The sequence below is a fragment of the Triticum urartu genome, chromosome 2A (assembly GCF_056163025.1).
Source record: "Triticum urartu cultivar PI428250 chromosome 2A, HENAU_Tu73, whole genome shotgun sequence".
Taxonomy (NCBI): domain Eukaryota; kingdom Viridiplantae; phylum Streptophyta; class Magnoliopsida; order Poales; family Poaceae; genus Triticum; species Triticum urartu.
The window spans coordinates 664,419,216-664,427,255 of NC_141874.1; positions in this window are offsets into that span (position 1 = coordinate 664,419,216).

An 8,040-nucleotide genomic window follows, 5' to 3' on the forward strand; every position below is an offset into this window, starting at 1 on the left:
ACACCGTATGAACTATGGTTTAGAGAAACCTAAGCTGTCATTTATTAAAAGTTTGGGGCTGCGACGCTTATGTGAAAAAGTTTCAGGCTGATAAGCTCGAACCCAAAGCGGATAAATGCATCTTCATAGGACACCCAAAACAGTTGGGTATACCTCCTGTCTCAGATCCGAAAGCAATAAGGGATTGTTTCTAGAATCGGGTCCTTTCTCGAGGAAAAGTTTCTCTCGAAAGAATTGAGTGGGAGGATGGTGGAGACTTGATGAGGTTATTGAACCATCTCTTCAACTAGTGTGTGGCAGGGCACAGGAAGTTGTTCCTGTGGCACCTACACCAATTGAAGTGGAAGCTTATGATAGTGATCATGAAACTTCAGATCAAGTCACTACCAAACCTCGTGGGATGACAAGGGTGCGTACTACTTCAGAGTGGTACGTAATCCTGTCTTGGAAGTCATCTTGCTAGACAACAATGAATCTACGAGCTATGGAGAAGCGATGGTGGGCCTGGATTCCGATAAATGGCTCGAGGCCATAAAATCCAAGAGAGGATCCATGTATGAAAACAAAGTGTAGACTTTGGAAGAACTACTTGATGGTCGTAAGGCTGTTGAGTGTAGATGGATTTTTAAAGGAAGACGGACAATGATGGTAAATGTCACCATTAAGAAAGTTCGACTTGTCGTTAAGATGTTTTCTGACAAGTTCAAGGAGTTGACTACGGTGAGATTTTCTCACTCGTAGCGATGCTAAGAGTCTGTTGGAATTATATTAGCAGTCACTGCATTATTTATGAAATCTTGCAGATAGGATGTCAAAACATTGTTTCCTCGACGATTTTCCTGAGGAAAGGTTGTATGTGATACAACCGAAAGGTTTTGTCAATCCTGAAAAGATGCTAATAAGGATGCAAAGCTCCAGCAATCCTTCTGAGGACTGGAGTAAGAATCTCGGAGTTGGAATGTACACTTTGATGAGATGATCAAAGATTTTGGGTTTATACAAAGTTTATGAGAAACTTGTATTTCCGAAGAAGTGAGTGGGAGCACTATAGAATTTCTGATGAGTATATGTTTTAACATATTGTTGATCAGAAATGACGTAGAATTTCTGGAAAGCATATAGGGTTATTTGGAAAGTGTTTTTCAATGGAAAACCTGGATTAAGCTACTTGAGCATTGAGCATCAAGATCTATAAGGATAGATCAAAACGCTTAATGGTACTTTCAAATGAGCACATACCTTGATATGATCATGAAGGTGTTCAAGATGGATCAGTCAAAGAAGGAGTTCTTGCCTGAGTTGTAAGGTATGAAGTTAAGACTTAAATCTCGACCACGGCAGAATAGAGAGAAAGGACGAAGGTCGTCCCCTATGCTTAAGACGTAGGCTCTACAGTATGCTATGCTGTGTACCGCACCTGAAGTGTGCCTTGCCATGAGTCAGTCAAGGGGTACAAGAGTGATCCAAGAATGGATCACAGGACAGCGGTCAAAGTTATCCTTAGTAACTAGTGGACTAAGGAATTTTCTCGATTATGGAGGTGGTAAAAGAGTTCGTCGTAAAGGGTTACGTCGATGCAAGCTTAACACCTATCCGGATAGCTCTTAGTAGAGATACCGGATACGTATAATGGAGCAACAATTTAGAATAGCTCCAAGTAGAACAGTTATTTGGAATAGCTCCAAATAGAATGTGGTAGCTACATCTAGGAGATGACATAGAGATTTGTAAAGCACACACGGATCTGAAAGGTTCAGACCCGTTGACTAAAACCTCTCTCACAAGAAACATGATCAAACCCAGAACTCATTGAGTGTTAATCACATAGTGATGTTAACTAGATTATTGACTCTAGTAAACTCTTTGGATGTTGGTCACATGGCGATGTGACCTGTGAGTGTTAATCACATGGCGATGTGAACTAGATTATTGACTCTAGTGCAAGTGGGAGACTGTTGGAAATATGCCCTAGAGGCAATAATAAATTAGTTATTATATATTTCCTTGTTCATGATAATTGTTTATTATCCATGCTAGAATTGTATTGATAGGAAACTCAGATACATGTGTGGATACATAGACAACACCATGTCCCTAGTAAGCCTCTAGTTGACTAGCTCGTTGATCAATAGATGGTTACGGTTTCCTGACCATGGACATTGGATGTCATTGATAACGGGATCACATCATTAGGAGAATGATGTGATGGACAAGAGCCAATCCTAAGCATAGCACTAGATCGTGTAGTTCGTATGCTAAAGCTTTTCTAATGTCAAGTATCATTTCCTTAGACCATGAGATTGTGCAACTCCCGGATACCGTAGGAGTGCTTTGGGTGTGCCAAACGTCACAACTTAACTGGGTGGCTATAAAGGTACACTACGGGTATCTCCGAAAGTGTCTGTTGGGTTGGCACGAATCGAGACTGGGATTTGTCACTCCGTGTGACGGAGAGGTATCTCTGGGCCCACTCGGTAGGACATCATCATAATGTGCACAATGTGACCAAGGAGTTGATCACGGGATGATGTGTTACGGAACGAGTAAAGAGACTTGCCGGTAACGAGATTGAACAAGGTATCGGGATACCGACGATCGAATCTCGGGCAAGTGTACCGCTAGACGAAGGGAATTGTATACGGGATTGATTAAGTCCTTGACATCGTGGTTCATCCGATGAGATCATCGTGGAACATGTGGGAGCCAACATGGGTATCCAGATCCCGCTGTTAGTTATTGACCGGAGATCGTCTCGGTCATGTCTGCATGTCTCCCGAACCCGTAGGGTCTACACACTTAAGGTTCGATGACGCTAGGGTTATAAAGGAAGTTTGTATGTGGTAACCGAATGTTGTTCGGAGTCCCGGATGAGATCCCGGACGTCACGAGGAGTTCCGGAATGGTCCGGAGGTAAAGATTTATATATGGGAAGTCCTGTTTTGGTCACCGGAAGAGTTTCGGGGTTTATCGGTAACGTACCGGGACCACCGGGAGGGTCCCGGGGGTCCACCAAGTGGGGCCACCAGCCCCGGGGGGGCCACATGGGCTGTAGGGAGTGTTCCTTGGCCTACATGGGCCAAGGACACCAGCCCCACTAAGGCCCATGCGCCTAAGAGATGGAGAGGGGGCAAACCCTAATGGGATATGGGCCTTAGGGCCCATATTGGTGCGCCTCCCTCTCCCATCCCCTCTTGGACGCCACCCTTGTTCCCCATCTAGGGCTGCCGCCCCCCCTAGGGGTGGGAACCCTAGAGGGGGCGCACCCTCCTCCCTCTCCCCTATATATAGTGAGGCATGGGGCTGCCCATAACACACGTGATTCGATCTCTCGTTGGTGCAGCCCTGCATCTCTCTCTCCCTCCTCTTCTGTGGTGCTTGGCGAAGCCCTGCAGGATTGCCACGCTCCTCCATCACCACCACACTGTTGTGCTGCTGCTGGATGGAGTCTTCCTCAACCTCTCCCTCTCTCCTTGCTGGATCAAGGCGTGGGAGACGTCACCGGGCTGCACGTGTGTTGAACGCGGAGGTGTCGTGCGTTCGGCACTTGGTCATCGGTGATTTGAATCACGACGAGTACGACTCCATCAACCCCGTTCACTTGAACGCTTCCGCTTAGCGATCTACAAGGGTATGTAGATGCACTCTCCTTCCCCTCGTTACTGGTCTCTCCATAGATAGATCTTGGTGACACGTAGGAAAATTTTGAATTTCTGCTACGTTCCCCAACACCGACCTCCTATGGGTTTTGTTAAACTAAATGTTGATGCTTCTTTTGACCATGATATGCTCAGGGGCACGGTAGGTGCGGTGCTCAGAGATGACAGAGGAAACTTCATTGCTGGCAGAAATTGGAAGATCAATTGGTGTGCTGATGTACTGTAACACCCCGGATGTAATTTACCTTATATGTATCCCAACTCTTGCCGTTTCCGGCGCTAAGTTATTTTATTTCCTCGGGTTCGGGTTTTTGTCTTCGTGTGTTGTTGCCTTTGTCATGCATCTCATATCATGTCATCATGTGCATTGCATTTGCATACGTGTTCGTCTCATGCATCCGAGCATTTTCCCCGTTTTCCGTTTTGCATTCCGGCGCTCCTATCTCCTCCGGTGGTCCTTTCTACCTCTTTTCGTGTGTGGGGGTTAAACATTTCCGGATTGGACCGAGACTTGCCATGGGGCCTTGGTTTACTACTGGTAGACCGCCTGTCAAGTTTCGTGCCATTTGGACTTCGTTTGATACTCCTGTGGTTAACCGAGGAACCGAAAAGGCCTCGTGTGTGTTGCAGCCCAACACCTCTCCAAAGTGGCCGAAAACCCACCTAAACCCTCTTCATAGTCTCGGTCGTTCGATCACGATCGCGTGGCCGCAAACCGTGCTCAATTTGGAGCCTCCTAGCTCCTCCTATGTATAAATAGGTCCTCCCACTCCAAATCCCGAGTCATTTCAACCCTAAACCTAGTCTCCTTCCACCTCCAGCCGCCGGACGCGTCCGACCAGGCCGGACACGTCCGCCCCGCTTCCCCCGTCCAACCACCGCTCTCCACGTGTCCCGCGGGAGCCCCACATCGCCGCCCGACCGCGCCGGCCCGCCAGGCCCAGCGCCGGCCCCCGCAGCCCGCTTCGCGCCTGCCGCCGCCCGCTTCCCCGGCTCGCCCGCGCGCCGCCCAGCCGACTCCGCCCCGTCGCCGCACTGTTCACCGCGCCGCCTCGCTCCGCCTCGACGACGGCGGCTGCCGACTCGCCGTACCGCCGACTGTCGCGCGCCGCCCGGAGTTCCCCTCGTCGCCCCGCCGCCTCCTCTCGCCGGCGCCGCCCGGATCCGGCCGGCTTCGCCCACCCCGGCCTCCTCTGGTCACTTCTCCGGCGGAGATCCGGCGAGACCCGCCGCCGCCTCGAAGTCCGTGCCCGATCTGGATCCGGTGCTACAGTAAACCCTAGGGTTGACTTTTGCCTCTCTGTAAGTCCCCAGTTTTTCCATATTTTTAGCATTGTTCATCGCATCGTAACTCCGCATCCGTAGCTCCGATTTGCGCGCGTAGCATATCAAAATGTTCGTCTCAGAGAGTATATCATTTCATCTCATTGCATCATTTTCATTTGAGCTCATCTTGTTTCCCGAAATGCTATTGTAAGAGGGCTATGTGATATATTTGTCAGCTCTGTTTCATCAAATAGCTATTTGTCATTTTTGCCATGATTAATATGTGCATGATATGCTCCTGAGCTCTACATGAGTTTTGTTACATGGCATGCCATCTTTACAGAGGTTCTTACCATGTATTTTTGTGATATGTGTGGTGACTAGCACAAGCTTGCAAAGTAGTGCATTCGTTAATGCTGATTTCAGGGACTTAGAATTTCACCAAGTCCTTGTCCTGATTTTGTCATTATGCCATATGTTCATGTTGTTTCCTAGTGATCCGTGCCTCTTTTCAGGATGATCAGTAAGGATGATTTGTTAACATTGTGGTGCTCTATCCATCCATGCCTTTGTTTGCATTTATGGAGCACCCTAGCTTGAGTCAATCGAGCTCTACTTTTGCTATTTCGTGAATCCTGGTAGATTGTTGACTTGTTAGCGATTTTGCCGAGGATGTTGTTATTGATCCGCGCATGATATGTTGTTGTTCTTGCTATGTCTGGCTTCTATGATATGTATTCTTGATGGGCGTATGCTTAGTTTGTCATGCCATGCTCTGTAGTGAGTGCATCGAGCTCGTAAACATGCCTACTCGTTAACAGATTTGCATGCTCCAGTTTTTCACTAAGTCTGTAATCTGATTATGTTTTTGCCATGTTCACATGCTTGCAATTGTATTTTCTGATCCCTTTTGGCTCAAGGTCACTAAGGGACTTTTGTTAAGTGCTTTGAGTAGCTTCATGCCATGCCTTGATTTGCCATGTAAAGTTCCTGTAGCATATAGTTTTCATGCTCCAAAGTGTGCTACCTGATGTTAAATTCCAGACTTGTGTTAATTTCACTAAGTCTGAAACCTGTTATCGTTTGCACTTTTGCCATGCTTGTTTGAACCTGTTAATGGATGAATTGGCCGTAGCTCAGTGTTCATCTTTTGTCAAGCATCATGAGTGGATCCCTGCCCTGTATTTTGTTGTCATGTTTGAGTGCTGTAGCATAATTGTCTTGATGCATTTAGATGGCTACTTGCTGATTATCGTAGATCGGTGCCATATTTGTTTTGCTTGCCATTTCCAAACCGTGCATCTGATTCCGGTGATCTTTATATCGTTTTCAACCGAAATCACATCACCTTTCCAGTGGCACTCTTGGCTTTCCAAGTTGAGGCCAGGTTCAATCATTCCTTGTCAAATCTTGCATATGCATCACATACCGCATCCCGCATAGCATACCATGTTTGCATCATGTTGTTCGAGCTTTGCACGTGGTTGATTGTGCTCCTTTTGCTTGTTTGTCTTGTTTGGGTAGAGCCGGGAGACGAGTTCGCTAACGAGGAGCCCGTTGAGTTTGCTTACGAGGACCAAGTCAACTCTGACAACTTTGCAGGCAAGATGATCATACCTTCGAAATCACTTCTATCTTTGCTTGCTAGATGCTCGCTCTTTTGCTATGCCTATGCTACGATGCCTACCACTTGCTTATCATGCCTCCCAAATTGCCATGTCAAACCTCTAACCCACCATGTCCTAGCAAACCGTTGATTGGCTATGTTACCGCTTTGCTCAGCCCCTCTTATAGCGTTGCTAGTTGCAGGTGAAGTTTGGAGATCGTTCCTTGTTGGAACATTGTTTATTGTTGGGATGTCACTATATTATCTTGTTATCTTAATGCACCTATATACTTGGTAAAGGGTGGAAGGCTCGGCCTTTTGCCTAGTGTTTTGTTCCACTCTTGCCGTCCTAGTTTCCGTCATATCGGTGTTATGTTCCCGGATTTTGCGTTCCTTGCGCGGTTGGGTTATAATGGGAACCCCTTGACAGTTCACCTTGAATAAAACTCTTCCAGCAATGCCCAACATTGGTTTTACCATTTGCCACCTAGCCTTTTCCCCTTGGGTTTTGCAGACTCAAGGGTCATCTTTATTTTAACCCCCCCGGGCCAGTGCTTCTCTAAGTGTTGGTCCAACTGAGCGATGTCCGGGGCTACCAGGGGCAACTCTGGGCTGGCCTACCCGACATCTGGCTCATCTAAGTGTGCCCTGAGAACGAGATATGTGCAGTTCCTATCGGGATTTGTCGGCACATTCGGGCGGTGTTGCTGGACTTGTTTTACCTTTGTCGAGGATGTCTTGTAGAACCGGGATACCAAGTCTGATCGGAATGTCTCTGGAGAAGGAATATCCTTCGTTGACCGTGAGAGCTTGTGATGGGCTAAGTTGGGACTCCCCTGCAGGGATTTGAACTTTCGAAAGCCGTGCCCGCGGTTATGGGCAGATGGGAATTTGTTAATGTCCGGTTGTAGATAACTTGAAACTTAACTTAATTAAAATGAATCAACCGCGTGTGTAACCGTGATGGTCTCTTCTCGGCGGAGTCCGGGGAGTGAACACGATGTTGGAGTAATGTTTGACGTAGGTTGTTCTAGGATCACTTCTTGATCATAGTTCTTCGTTCGTGCTTTGCCTTCTCTTCTCGCTCTCTTTTGCGAACAGGTTAGCCACCATATATGCTAGTCGCTTGCTGCAGCTCCACATATTACCTTGCCTTACCTATAAGCGTAAATAGTCTTGATCGCGAGGGTGCGAGATTCTTGAGTCCCCGTGACTCACAGATTACTTCCAAACCAGATGCAGGGACCGATGATTCCGTTCCAGATGATGCGCTTGAGCTCAAGTGGGAGTTCGACGAAGACTCTCGCCGTTACTATGTGTCTTTCCCTAATGATCAGTAGTGGTGCCCAGTTGGGGCGATCGGGACCGTGTCACATGTTGGGGTTGATCTTTTATTTTGGTACCGTAGTGGACCATGAGTGTATTGGATGATTGTAATGTTATTCATGTATTTGTGTGACGTGGCGAGTGTAAGCTGTTGGGGAACGTTGCAGAAAACAAAAATTTTCCTAC